Source organism: Rattus norvegicus, chromosome X (genome assembly GCF_021556685.1).
Source record: "Rattus norvegicus strain SHRSP/BbbUtx chromosome X, alternate assembly SHRSP_T2T, whole genome shotgun sequence".
Classification (NCBI taxonomy): Eukaryota; Metazoa; Chordata; class Mammalia; order Rodentia; family Muridae; genus Rattus; species Rattus norvegicus.
In genome coordinates this window covers 76,956,470-76,971,007 of record NC_141554.1, presented here as the reverse complement: position 1 = coordinate 76,971,007, position 14,538 = coordinate 76,956,470, and the positions used below count along the sequence as shown (strand labels likewise).

Below are 14,538 nucleotides of genomic sequence, written 5' to 3'. Positions count from 1 at the left end.
CCCCCCTGACTACCATGTACTTTTTGCTAACTCACTGTTATGATTATAGCCAAAATAGGTAACATACACGTATGCCTCATTTACTCCACCAATCACATCCCTGTAACCATGCATCTGCTTCTGTAAGCCTGCTTCTGCTCCCAATACACTATAAAAACCCGTCCCTGGTTCTGCTAGGCGCGCCAGTCTTCCAAATTGACTGGGACGCCCACAGATACCTGTGTATCCTGATCAATAAAAATCCTCTTGCTGATTGCAGCCTGTGGACTTGGACTGGTCATTGGGCTTGAGGATCTCCCTCCTGAGGGAAGATTCTCTCTGAGAGTCTTACATATGGGGGCTCGTCCGGGATCGGAGATCCTCTGCCTAGAGACCACCGACCACCCACTGGGAGGTAAGCTGGCCAGTGTTTGTCTTGTCCTGTCTTGTCTTGCTTTGTGACTTGTTCTGTAAATGCTTAGTTACTTGGCTTGGGTCTATACCGTTTGTATTTGGGCGGGCCAGAGAAGGAGCTGACGAGCTCGAACTTCTCCCCCGCAGCCCTGGAAGACGTTCCAAGGGTGTTTAGAGCCCGGTTTTTCGGGGCTCAGCCTGTATCGGAAGGATACATGGTTTTGGGTTGGAGGAGAGAGGAGAGAGCCGAATCCACTAAATTTTTGGTTTCAGTTTGACACCGAAGCCGCACGGTGCGTCTGTCTGTTGCTTGTTTGACTGTTGGAATTGTTTGTCTTCTTTGTGTCCTAATTTTCTTTGAATATCTGTGGAAATTGGTCATAGGATGCTTTGTCTTGGTCTTGTTTGTCTGGGTTGTTTTCTGTGGTATTGTCGAGTGTCTTTTTGACTTTTGTTTCATTTTTGAACTTTGGATAGATGACTGTGTTTAAAATCTTGGACTGACGACTGTGTTTAAAATCATGAAACTGTTTGCTTTGTTTGTCAAGGAGTTTTACTTGGACCTCTTGGTGCTTAACTTGGAAATAATTTGCTTGAGAAAAATTGTTTTCTGCTGGGGAGTTTTATCTTTCTCTCTTGGGCCTCCTCCCCAAGGAGAGATGCCCCTCCCTTTGCTCCCCTTGTTCAGTCTAGCTGCTGTTAACAGTTGTGTATGAAGAACTCCAGGTTAGTGAGTGACCCTGTCTGAAGCAGGTATTAACAAGAGCCTGAAGGGACAGCACAGAGTAGGAAAATGTAGGGGCTGAGGGTGACAAGCATGCAGGCCTGCTAGCAAGCTGCAGGCTGCGCGTGGGCAGTGGCGCAGCTCTGGCCAAGTCAGCGTAAGAGGAGTTTCAAGGTGATGAGGCCGGCTGGGGTTGACGCTTTGACAACAAAAAGATAATATAGAGTTAGTGGTTGTTTTATGAGACTTTTGGCCCTGAAAAAATAATAATTCCAGTTGCTGCCTTCAGTGACCAGACCTTCAACACTTGCTCACAGAAGGAGAGTGTTCATTAAGAGAAGTTCTTTAAGGGAGCCTGCCTTATCTGCTGGCCCTATTCCAAGAGAGGAGTTGATCTCCAACATTAAGTAACCTTCCCTGTTAGTCATCATTGACATGGAGAGTGCCTTTGATCCTATCCCCACAGCAGCCAGTTCCTGCCCCTGTGGTCAACATGCCCCAGGTTGGGGGACAGAGAAGCCCCTAAAATAGTTTCAAAAAGAATCTGCAACAAACTGTGAAGAACTTTGTTTTGCCAGTCAAAATTTAGAATTCAGGCTTTGGCTGTGGCCAAGGTCAGGATTAATGTTTTCTTTTCCATGGGCCTTTAGCCCATTGAGACAGTTTGGTAAAGGGCTGCTACTGAGGTCCTGAAAGTCCCAGGTGAACTGGTTACAATTCTTTTGTCAGCCACTTGGCATCTAGCACCCAGGTCCTAACCATCTCTCCATCCTTTTGTTATTAGTTCTTACACTGAAGGTACTCCTTAAGTAAAATCTAAGTCCAGAGAGATAGTCGGTAACAGATCAGCTCCCTCTCTGCTTGCCGTTCTGTTTCACAGACACAAAGCTTGTGCTTATTTTTACAATGGCCTTTTTGTCCCAAGAAAGCCTCCTGGCTTAGCTGTGTGACTAAATGCTATTTGTCCTCTTCAGTGGACCTCTATTCTCTAGATTCTCTTCTTGTTTTCTCACCATCCCATTTGAGATGCTTGTTAGTAACTGTTACAGGTCTTCTTTACCACTGAGGAAAGACGGAATCCTACTGGAGGCCAGAAAGAATGTTCCAGACATGGATGGAAGACCCTCACTCCTGACTGTTGACTTGAATACCCCTGAAGGTAGGGAGTTCTCCAGGTCTGCCACCAGGCTCCAAGGGTGGGTCTCTGAGGGGCTGGAAAATGCCCCACCAATCTGGCTAAGATAAGGAAAAGATATAAAGAGAGAAAGTTACAGAAATTTGAAGGGTTAAGCTAAGTTGCTGAGAGTTAGTGTAAGTTGCAGAGAAAGTAAAGTTGAAGTGTAGTTACATAAGTGGACAGCATCTAATAGCTGTAGAGGAAGAGGAAGATGCAGAAGATATGAGAGAGAGACTGAGGAAGAGAAAGAGGAAAGAAGGTAAAAAGAGCAGGAAGCTAAGGAAGAAAAGAAGAAGCTAGAGAGCTAGAGGGATAAAAGATAGGAGAGGAATATATACTGGCCACAGTAGTTAGGGAACCTAGGAAGACAGTACCTGGCAACAGAAGAGAATTCCTAGCTAAAGATCAGTGTGCCTATCGCAAGGAAAAAGGACACTGGGTGAGGGACTGCCCCAGGAAGAACAAGAGGGGCCTCTCCAGCAGCCCGGAAGGCAAGCCTCTTGGTCCTAGAGTGCTGGCTATGCGCTAAGATAGAAGGGAAGCCTGCCCAGTTGTTTTGTGAATACGGGGGCCCAACACTCTGTGCTCCTACGCCCAAATTGGCTAGTGTCCAGCAAAAGACCTTGAGTACAGGGGACTACTGGCAACAAATGATACTCATGGACTACCCGAAGAACGGTGGACCTTGGCGTGGGCCAGGTATCCCACTTGTTCCTTGTGATCCCAGACTGCCCCTACGAGTCTAAACCCTGCAACCCTGCTCCTGGACCCTGACCTAGACATCCCCCTTCATGACTGCCAACAGGAGCTCACTAAAGCACAGGAGTGGCATAAAGATCGGACTGATCAGCCAACAGAGGGGGTAGATGCCATCTGGTTCATAGATGGGAGCAGCTTCTTAGAGAAGGAAAAAAGATGGGCTGGGGCAACAGTGGTAGATGGAAACAGAATCATATGGGCTCAGGCCCTACCAGAAGACACTTCTACTCAGAGGGTAGAGCTCGCTCCCCTCACCAAAGCCCTTGGGCTGAGAAAGGGACTTAACATCTATGTGGACAGCACGTATGCCTTTGCTACAGCCCATCAGCAGAGGAGCCTGCTGACATCTGAGGGCAAGAAAAAAAGAGATTCTGGCTATGTTAAGGGCCCTCCATGACCCAGCCAGGCCGAAGAAGAGACTCTGGTACACCTCAACGAGAAAGAAGATCCTGCTACAATTTTTACAGGCAGAGGCCATGGTAAAACAAATGCATCAATAGACTCACTTAGGGGTAAGCAAACTCATCCAGACATTTTCAAAAACTAAATATTACGTCACAGGTCTCAAGTATCTCGTGGAACAGATAGTGCACTGATGTATACCATGCCAAAAGGTAACTGTTTTCAGGAAAGTTGACTGTGGTAGGAGGCTCCGTGGGGAACGGCCTGGATACTACTGAGAAGTGGACTTCACAGAGATAAAACCAGGAAAATATGGTTATAAATGTCTCCTAGTGTTTATAGATATCTTTTCAGGAATAGGTAGAAGCTTTCCCCACCAAGCAAGAGACGGCCTCAATAGTCATCAAGAAGATACTAGAAGAAATCTTCCACAGGTCTGGAGTGCCCAAGGTAATCTGGTCAGACAACAGCCCTACTTTCGTTGCCAAGGTAAGCCAGGGTGTGGCCAGGTATTTAGAGGTTGATTGAAAATTACGTTGTATTTACAGACCTCAAAGTTCAGGACAGGTAGAGTAAATAAATGAAATTTTAAAAGAGACCCTGACCAAATTGACCATGGAGACTGGCGTAGACTGGGTGACACTCCTTCCCTCTTGCTCTCTTCAGAGCAAGAAATACCCCTTCCAGATTCAGCTTTACCCCCTTTGAGATCTTATATGGGGCCTCAGCTCCCCTGACTGTATTAGATGATGTTACTGAACCAACATGTCATAGTAATAATGATTTATATGCCAGGCTAAAAGACCTACAGGTGATACAGAAAGAAATCTGCTCACAGCTGACAGCATCCTATGCCCCGGAGACCCCTGAGACATCCCATCAGTTCCAGGTTAGAGACTGCAGCTACATACAACGACACGGAGCCCAGACACTCGAGCCTCGCTGGAAAGGACCGTACCTGGTGCTGCTGACCACCCTGACAGCCGTCAAGTCTCAGCCCTCACCAGCAGCGTACTAGCTGTTGGGGCTGAGAGCTGGGACCTAGAGGGACACTCAGATCTTCAAAAAGCTCCCTAGACTTAAGTGATTGGGAGGTTGCTATAATGCTCACTTGAGGAGTGTGTTTTAGAAACAAGAATTTCATGTTTGCCTGTTTGCCCTGGGTTCCCTCGGAATAGGTATAGGGATAGGCTTGATTTTTATTGCAAATGATGTAATATTACATATGTTAGTACTCCTAACACTTCTTGGGACTGTGCCTCAGGGATCACAATCTATATAAGTTTAGAAGTTCTAAAAGACCTTGGTGTATAGGTTCAAATAGTGTCCAGATTAGAATCCTGATGCTAAAGACTTAATAAGACACAAAAGAGAGTTGAGAATTATTTAAGGCTATCTAGGTGCTACAAGGGCAGCACAAGGACATCTGCTGTTGCCCTACAATGCAAGGCTTATAGAGAATTCAAAACTGCCATTGACTCAGATATGAAAAGAGTAAAAAAGACTTTTTAGCTGACCTCCAAGAACACCTAACCTCCCTCTCAGAGGTAGTCCTTCAAAATAGGAAAAGATTAGACCTGATATTCCTTAAAGAAGGAGTCTGTGTGCTACACTAAAAGAAGAATGTTGTTTCTATGCAGATCAGACAGGAATAATAAGAGATATAGACTTTCAGTCATTCAAACTTTTGTGCTGAGACAACAGTATCAGATGGTGAATCAACAAAAAACAGAGGTACCTTAACCAAGTTGAGTGGAAGATTCCACTCAAGGACAAAAAAAGAAAATGGGGGAATGAAAGACCCCCTCCCAGAAAGGGAATTGTACAAGCCCAAGGCCCTCAACTATAGAAATAAAAAGTAAGTTTTTAGATATGTGGGACAAGCTGACCCATCATTTAGACGAAACAGACCAGAAAAGAAAACAAAATGCAGAAACCAGACTAAATTATGGGCACTGCTCCATGGGCCACCTGGCAGGAAAAAGAAAAAGTCCCTGACCCCCCGGAAGCCCTGACTACCATGTACTTTTTGCTAACTCACTGTTATGATTATAGCCAAAATAGGTAACATACACGTATGCCTCATTTACTCCACCAATCACATCCCTGTAACCATGCATCTGCTTCTGTAAGCCTGCTTCTGCTCCCAATACACTATAAAAACCCGTCCCTGGTTCTGCTAGGCGCGCCAATCTTCCAAATTGACTGGGACGCCCACAGATACCTGTGTATCCTGATCAATAAAAATCCTCTTGCTGATTGCAGCCTGTGGACTCGGACTGGTCATTGGGCTTGAGGATCTCCCTCCTGAGGGAAGATTCTCTCTGAGAGTCTTACAGACAGAGGTGGCCCTGGGTAGGGATTGTGCCCAAATGACTTCTTACTGACTTGCAACCACCACTGCTCTGCATTCCCAACATTATTAGATAGCTGTGGACAGGTCCCTCAGGGCTATTGTCTGACAGCAGGGTAGTGGGTTGATGGCCAAAGATTTATTGAAAGTCAGTCTGTCTTTGTCTAAAAGGAAGGTGTCTTAGTTAGGATTTAATTGTTATGATGATACACCAGGATCAAGACAACTCTCATAAAGACAAGCATTTAATTGGGGTGGCTTAAAATTTCAGAGGTACAATCTATTATTATGACAGGAAACATGGCAGTGTGCAGGCATGCATGGTGCTGGAGAAGGAGCTGAGAGTTCTACATCTTGATCCAAAGTCAGCCAGGAGAAGATTCTGAGTCCAATTACTGGCCTGGCTTGAGCATAGGAGCCTCAAAGCCAACCCCCACAGTGACATACCTCCTCCAGCAAGGCTATACCTATTCCAATAAGGCCACACCTCCTAAAAGTGCCACTCCCTGTGGGCCAAGCATTCAAACACATGGCCCAAACTTATTCAAATGGCCACATAGAGCTTGATACTAAGTTAAAAGGGCATGTGACATCCACTGGTTAGTTGCATTCCTGAGAAGGTATCTCCTGTGTGGGGAGCCATTACAGTCAGAGATTGGCTCAATATAAGTTTGTTTGCTTCCTTCACAAGGACTGTGGTAGCCACTATGGCTTGCAGGCATGATGGCCATCCTGAGGTTACTGTATTCAATCTTTTTGGGATATAAGTTAACAGTCTTTTCCATGGGTCCAGGGTTTGGTTTAGGACTCCATTGCAATGTACTTTCTTTTATGGATGTGAAGATGGAAGGGCTTGTCAAGGAGAGTTAAGGCAGGGGCCTGCACAAGAGCCTCCTTTATACTTTTAAAAATCTGTTCATGTCTCATGGCATTGCCTCTTATTATGGACAAATGCAAAGGCTTGGTAATTTTATCAAACCTGGGTATCCAGTGGTAGCAATACCCAATGGCCTCCAAGAATTCTCTAACTGTTTTTGTGGTTGGGGCAAGGATTCTCATTATGGCTTCTATGAGGACCTTTGACAATAGTATTTTTCATTCCTTTAATTCATACCCCAAATAGGTGATCTGAGGTGTACAAATATGATTTTTGTTTTTGGAGCCCTGATAGCCTAATTGAGCCAGAGTAGCATTTTATCCTTGACAGCCAATAATAAATCATCTACATATTGGAGCCAGACAATTTTTGGAGAATTGCTCACTTTGCTCACTGCAGAGACAGCTTAATCTATTAAAGAGGGTAGGGGAATTATTGAACCCTTGAGGTAGTCAGGTCCAGCTCGGGTGTCCCAGTAGTCCCAGTTCAGGACTGTCTCATTCAAATGCAAAGATGGATGGATTTAATTTTGACAGAAGAATGGAGAAAATGCATCTTCTAAGTCCAGCACAGTATGGACCATATGCTCAGGTGTAAGCATGCTGAGCAGAGTATAAGGATGGAAAACAGATGGAAACAAGATCAACTTGTTCACCTCTTTTAAATCCTGTACTGGTATATAGTCTTGGATTCCCAGTTTTTGGTAATAAAGGGGTGCTCCAGGTCAAATGGAGTATGCCTGCTTCAAAGAAATGTCTGATATGGATCCTGACCCATTCTTTGACCTCTGAGGTGATAAGGTACTGTTTAACTTGGATGAGCATGGCCACCGGGGTCAGTTGTACTATGACTTGGGCCACATGCTTGGCCAGACCAGGAGGATTATCTTTAGCCCAGACAGGAGGTGTAGTAGTAATTAATAAATAATGAAACACCAACCCACGCTATTGTTGGCACTGTCGGGCCATTGTTGGCATCTGTGGGGTATTTTCATCTCAGTCAGCCAGACTTGGCAGACTCTCTGGCCCAGAACTCTCAAAATGTCTCCACCTGACTCGCAAAATTTCCAAGTTCCATCCCATGCTACCCCCAGTTACTCTCTGGGCCCTACGGCAATCTCTCCACCTCCATGACTAGCCCCATGCAGCTCTCTGCTGTGGACTTTGCTCATATTTCCAGCATCCACCCCCTGTAGTTATTGTCACAATTCCCAGTAAGCTGTTAAAATCAAAACTCTAAAGGCTTTGTAATTTATCAATCAGATTTATATTAGTAAATTCTCACTCCACAAAATATCCACTCAGTAAACACAGAACTGATTGACATTGATACAAACTGCCCACCTACGTAAGACAGATTGTCCTATAATTATCTATCTCTTATAAGATAGTCATAGCTACCCGTGCCTAATTAAAGTCACATGGGAGTGGGTCATCCTTCTCCTCCTCCATCTTTTCTTCTCCTATCTCTCTGGCCTCTCAAAAATTCTGCTCCTGCCTTTCTTTTTCACTGCCTAATCACAGGCCTTGTCTTATCTTGTACCTGCCCTCACCTGCATATCGACATCAGTCTACAAGGAGGAACAACTTTTATCAAACATTCCATTAGTTCCCCTTCTGGATCTTGCATTGGGCCTCAGAGAAGGAGATCCTCCTTTAAGGAGAAAATGAAGGTCAGAGCTGGGGCTAGCTATTTGCAATTTGGGCATCTCCTTGGAATCTGGGAACAAGACAACGAGACAGTTGCTTGGAGCTTATTCAAGAAGTCTTTCCCCAAAAGGAAAATGGACACTCAGGAAGAACAATGAAAGAATGAGTCATGGGTCCTTTTCTTCAATCAACAGTCCATTTAGTAGTCCGGTTATATATTTTAATGTCTTCTGTTGCCCCTGGCATTTTCATTGCTTTTTTTTTCTCAAAGCAAGGGGTTCCAGAGGTTTCTTTAACACTGAAAATGAAGCTTCTATGTCTACCAAGGAACTTACAAGTTGGCCCTCAATTAAAAAGATTATCATAGGCTCCCAGGGTCCTAACATGAAAGAGCCACAGTCCTCCTATTCTTCCAAAGTCACAACTGGTTTTGGATGAGGACCACTCACCTGTGTACCCATTTTCATTGGGAACATTGATGTTTTTCCACTGTCCCAAATCAAGCACATTGTTCTTTTTGCAGGGGCTTTCTCTGAATTTTGTTGTACGTGGCCTGTCAAAGACTGAAAATGCCAGGAGTGTACAGCATAGCCACTGTGGCCTGATTTACTTCCTTTTTTTTTAAGTTATTTTTTTTAAGATTTATTTATTTATTATATATAAGTACACTGTAGCTGTCTTCAGACACACCAGAAGAGGGCATCGGATCTCTTTACAGATGGTTGTGAGCCACCATGTGGTTGCTGGGAATTGAACTCAGGACTTCTGGAAGAGCAGTCAGTGCTCTTAACCGCTGAGCCATCTCTCCAGCCCGATTTACTTCCTTTATTAGCAGATCTTTGCTGTGTCTATTGTCCAGTTTTGGACTATCTCCAATAATTCTGACCTATTCTTCCCTGCAATTTCATTCATGTTTTGGATTTTCTTATGTATATGTGAAGCCAACTGGTCTACAGAGGCCAGGTTAATTGCCTTAAGGTTTGCCAGGTCCTTCAGATTTATAGGAGTATAAGACTGTATGCTTCCAGGATACTCTTGAGAAATGCTGAGGGTGATTTGTCTGAGCTTTATTTCATATCAGCTACTTTAGACAAATTATTACGTTTGAGGGCTGCCTTCTTAAGATCCTCCAGTAGAACCTGGTATTACTCACCAAGTGACTTCCTACCCTCTTCTATACCCTAGTCCCATTCTTGGTCTCCTTTGAATTGAACTTGGTCAATTACCACTATTCTCTAGTCATTATCCAGAGCACTTAACACAGGCAGCACCTTAGCTGCTTCTGCTAGGATTCAGTTTCTTTCTTTCATAGTAAACAGAGTGGGGAGGATCCGCTGGCTATTATTTCAAGTGGGAAGATGGTTAAAGAAAAACAGAATCAATCTGGGAAGCTAAAAAACCTGGGTCTGCACTGCAAAGGGGATTCTGCTTTGTTCAATTGTAAAGATCCATTGTAGTAAACAGGATAACATATTTACCTTCGGGGACCTGGTAGAGAGAAAGGATAGAGGCCAGGCTGCTTCTGCTTCAGGGATAGAAGTGGAAATAGAAACCACAGGTTGAACGAGTAGAAACTGAGTCTGCCCCCATTAAGGATGGCCCTGATGGGTATGGGGAGAGGAAAAGAAGGAAGGAGTAGTCCAGTGGGGTAATTGAGGGAGAGGTTGGGGGTAGAGAGGAAGAGAAGGTGATGCATTCAGAAGAAGTAGAGCAGTGTAGCAGAGGAGAAAAATAAGTGTATGGGAGAAGGAGATCCTCCTGAGAGTCCTACGAGACAACACTTCTCGTCCCCAGCCAGGTGTTCCTGGGGGGTGGTGTATTCTTTGTCATGACCAGAGCATGGCTACCCTGACCATCCCAGACCAGACAAACATTCGTCCATGAGGGCAGATTGAAGGTTGCCTCTGCCCAGGGTAGAAAATTCCCTATGGAGGGGTTTTGGAGGTGGGAATTTCCTGGCTGAGGATCATTGCTGAAAGGGCAGCTTGCAAAGGAGATGAGTCAGTGAGAGTAGGAGTTTGTCAGGGGACAGTATTTAGGGGAATCTCTCGGCTCTGACTGACTAGCGATCAGTTGATTCTCCAGCTCTGACTGACTAGCAACCAGATGATTCTTTGTTTATACAGGTTTTATAGAACAAAGGCAGACGAATTATTATCCAGTAAGTACAGATTATGTGTTGGCTTATTCATTACATGTCTGTGGTACTGCATTCTGCCTCTCTGCCAGGGGTTCCTAGGTGCCACTAGCATGCCTGCCTGGAGAAGGCAGGACAAAGTTCGGACTGCAGAGTCCACTGCCTGTTTCCCTTCAGGGTGTCAGATGAGTGGGGTCCGGGATGAATGCTGTGGTTCCTCAGTCTCAGTCTTCCCTCTGGGTACCCATGCCTCACCATGTACTGTCTGGAGAGGATGTTAGGAACACAAGAGTCCAAGGTCCACATTTCCCCTCAGTGTTTCTACACATTAGGCAGAAAGAAGAAAGTGGCACTCAAGATAAGCAGGATGCAGTCTGATTAGGAATGAGTGGCCAGTACTGGAGGGGTGGGAGAAGAGAAAAACCTTCCTCGAGAGTCTTAGGCAAAACTCTTTTAGACGAAGACCTTCACTGTGGCAATCTTTAATGAAGCAGCTCTAAGTTGATCCTTGCTTGTTCATATTGCTTTATTGGGAATAGGTACGAATGCATACACCAGGGATTATATACTTTTGAAGGGAGGGCATGGTAATATCTAGGAAGGGAAGGTCATTGGCTGAAGGCTAAGGCTGTCTAGATATCTCATTAGAAAACTCCAGGTGCTATGCTACGTGACTGAGTGGGCCTCTCAGTTGGGTGTCATGGTTACTCGGTCCAGAGAAGGTACAGAGATAAGTAGGGAGCTGCTTGACTCCTGCTAATCTTAAGTCTCTGAGATTCCCGGGATTTGAGCTCACTCAGCCTCACCAGTTCTTAGGCCCATCTGGTGGCACAGCCCACTTGCTCTACATATGTCCAGAGTTATAGTTCAGTCACAGAAAATTCAAAGAGAACAGATTTTATTTCTACTATCAGCCCTATAGCTTCAATTTAGAAAAATCTAAAGAATGTCTTCTCCAAAGCAAACACATTTCTTATATGACAGCCTGTTTTCTGGCTGGCAATGTTTGCTGTTTGAAATCACTCCAGACAAGCATAAAATATCTGAATCAGTCTTTTTATGAATAGCAAATACTAATACCTAACATCTTTTACTATATGTTTCATCATCTACACTATAAAGTAGGAAAAGTTTGTTTTAGTCAATCTATCTTATTTTCTGAGTTCTGTTTCTCTAGGGGTGTACATTTTCAGAGAGCTCTAAGCACATTGTAAAAGGAGGCCTTGAATCTATAACCCGTCCTCCTGGCCAGTCAGAATGTGTCAATTGTCTTTGTTTACCCCATGCCAATCATACTGTTTGAGTTTGCGCAGGAGCAGATACCCCAAGAAGATTCCTAGAGTAATGGCCTTAACTAGTTATGTTCGAATCTGTGCTTAATGATGTCCAGGGCATAAGCACCTCCTGGTGCTTGTGTTTTACAAACAATATACCTTCCTAGTGAGAAATTATACTAAGCAGATAGAGGTGAAGGAAGAACTCTTTTATTATAGCACTTGCCCAGTTCTTGGCTAATATCCAGAAAAAGAGCTGGCCCCAATAGAAGAATTCATTAGGTCACATACCTCTTAAGCATATTCATTTTACAAGCACTGTCATCTTTAGAGTTCTTTTGTGTTCTGGCCCCATGTTATACTTTAAATGGAGACAAGAGATTGCAAGTCTGACTGCTTATAGACTGCAAATAGAATTATACAGTATTACATGCTGTCAGAATTATTTTAAGTACACCAGTGTCATCCTTTTTTGAATAGTTGTTACCCAGGGTCATCTTACCTATGTGGCAGAATTGTGTTTTTTTCTATTGAGAGTATGATGAACCTGTTGGTACTGGGGTCCTCAACAGGCTGTGCCTATGTCCAAATACACACTTACTCAGGACTTTGCTCACTCACACTTACTCTGCTCCCCACACCTCTCCTTTTTTTGTCTCTTTTGGTGTTGAGGGTGAACTCTAGTCCAGGGGCACTTTGCTGCAATGCCTAACAGAAGACTGTACTAACCAAATTTTGCTCCAGAGTTTGTTTATGAACAATTGACCAGTGTGTACAGAGACTAGTAACTGAAGCTTCATTCTCCAAGTTATTTATATCTTAAGACTATTGTCTATAGAGATCTCCTATGGAGAACCCCACCCCCCACCTACACTGTACCTAACAGACCTGCTGAGGTTCAAGGTTCTAGTGGTAGTTATTAGAGAAGCCCACCTCATCCCAACTACACTGCATATATATCTGTGTTTCTGTCATTTCTTCATCCTCTTGACATCCGTAGCTAGAATTTCAGGACTCAAGCTCCTCAGATCATGGTAGGATGTTGAGTTCCTTGGGCATATGCTAAAGAGTAGTATAACTGTGTCATTAAAGAAGATTTATTTTTAGTTCTTTCAGAATCCCCCACTATTTACAGAGTAACTGGATCAGGTTGCAATCTCAGGAATGGAGAGAGAAGGGGGCTGGCTGTCCACATAATGGGTAATTCTATCCATTTGATCATTAAACCCTTCCTTTTTTGAAGTTACTTTTTGATTAAATTTTTAAAGATTTATTTATTTATATGAATGCTCTATTTCCATGTATGCCTACATGACGGAAGAAGGCATCAGATCTCATTACAGATGGTTGTGAGCCACCATGTGGTTACTGGGAATTGAACTCAGGACCTCTGGATGAGCAGCCAGTGCTCTTAAACGCTGAGCCATCTCGCCAGCCCTTGATGTAATTTGTATGGAGCACAATTATCTTTACATCTTTAGCCTGTTGGGAAAGCTCTATCCACCTACTTCTTCCACAAATTTCCCAACAGTGTTCTTTCCAAGTCCCTGACCATCCTGCCAATCCATTGGTCACAGCTTATGGTTCAGTAAACTATCATACATCGGACAATTTATCTTTCCAAGGAAAATGTACTACCATGTGCATTGCCCAAAGTTCTGCCTGCTGTGAATATATTCTTTCACCAGTGTCTTTCATAGTTGCCCCACAAAAGGGCTGTCCACATCTGATGGAAATAGTATGCAGAACCATCAGCAAACCAAACCTTAGTGTTCTCTTTTTCAGTTAACCAATCATATGATATACTTCACAATCCAATAGGTGGATGCTTGGGGACAGAAAGTATTTTAACAGGAATAGGAACCATAGGCATCTGGGCAACTTCTTCATGTGACTTGTGCCCTGAGGACCTGCTTAGGCCTGATCATGTGCATACCAATTCTATTTAATAAGGGATTGCTGCTCTGCACATCCAACTTTATGGTTTTGTGAGTCAGAGAGTACCCAGCTCATACTAAGCAGTTCAGGTCACATAATAACCTGGTAAGCCCAAAGTCAAACCTTAACTCTCCATAAAGGACAAATAACAGGCCAAGAGATGACTCAAATGGAGAATAGGATTTTACACTGCTTTCAGTATTCTTAGACTCCAAGATCCCACAACAACCAGTTAATCTCTAAATACCCAATAGATTTCCCCACTAAAACTTCCAGATCCTTCCATAATCTTCCTCAAAACATGGTCAGGTTTGCTATAAAAATACCCTGTTGCCTGGTGCCAATTTCTGTCTTAATTAAGGATTCTGTTACTATGATAGAACACCATAACCAAAAGCAGGATTAGGAGAAAATGGTTTATTTTGCTTATACTTCTATATCTCAGTCCCTCATTGAAGGAAGCCAGAGCAAAAACTCAAAGCAGGAATCTGGACACAACTGCTGCAGAGGCGACAGAGAAATTCTATTTACTGGCTTGCTCCATCTGCCTCTTTTAGCACCCAGTACTCCATCACAGGGTAGCACTGCAGAGAGAGATCTGGGTTCTCCCACATCAACCATTAACTTTAAAACTGTGTCACAGGCCTATACGCAAGCTAGACTCATAGAGGGCATTTTTCAATTGATGCTCCCTCTTCTAAACTGACTCAAGCTTTTGTCAAGTTGACCTAAAACTAGGCAACATTGAGAACCTTCTGGTTAGTGCCTGTGGTGATTTGAATGAAAATGACCCTCATAGATTCAAATGTTGTAATACCTGATCTCTAGTTAGTGTAAATGTTTGGGAAGGATTAG

General features: G+C 43.8%; 1 long non-coding RNA gene across 2 annotated transcripts; it reads left to right on the top strand.

Moving 5' to 3' along the window:
- Window positions 1–303: 303 nt before the first annotated feature.
- Window positions 304–5,719, top strand: LOC147998268 (uncharacterized). Of its 2 annotated transcripts, XR_015646590.1 has the most exons (3): window positions 304–394; window positions 2,155–2,276; window positions 4,251–5,719. It is a non-coding gene; the product is annotated as an uncharacterized LOC147998268 (long non-coding RNA). The 2 variants fall into 2 exon arrangements; XR_015646591.1 differs by lacking the exon at window positions 2,155–2,276.
- Window positions 5,720–14,538: the final 8,819 nt, after the last annotated feature.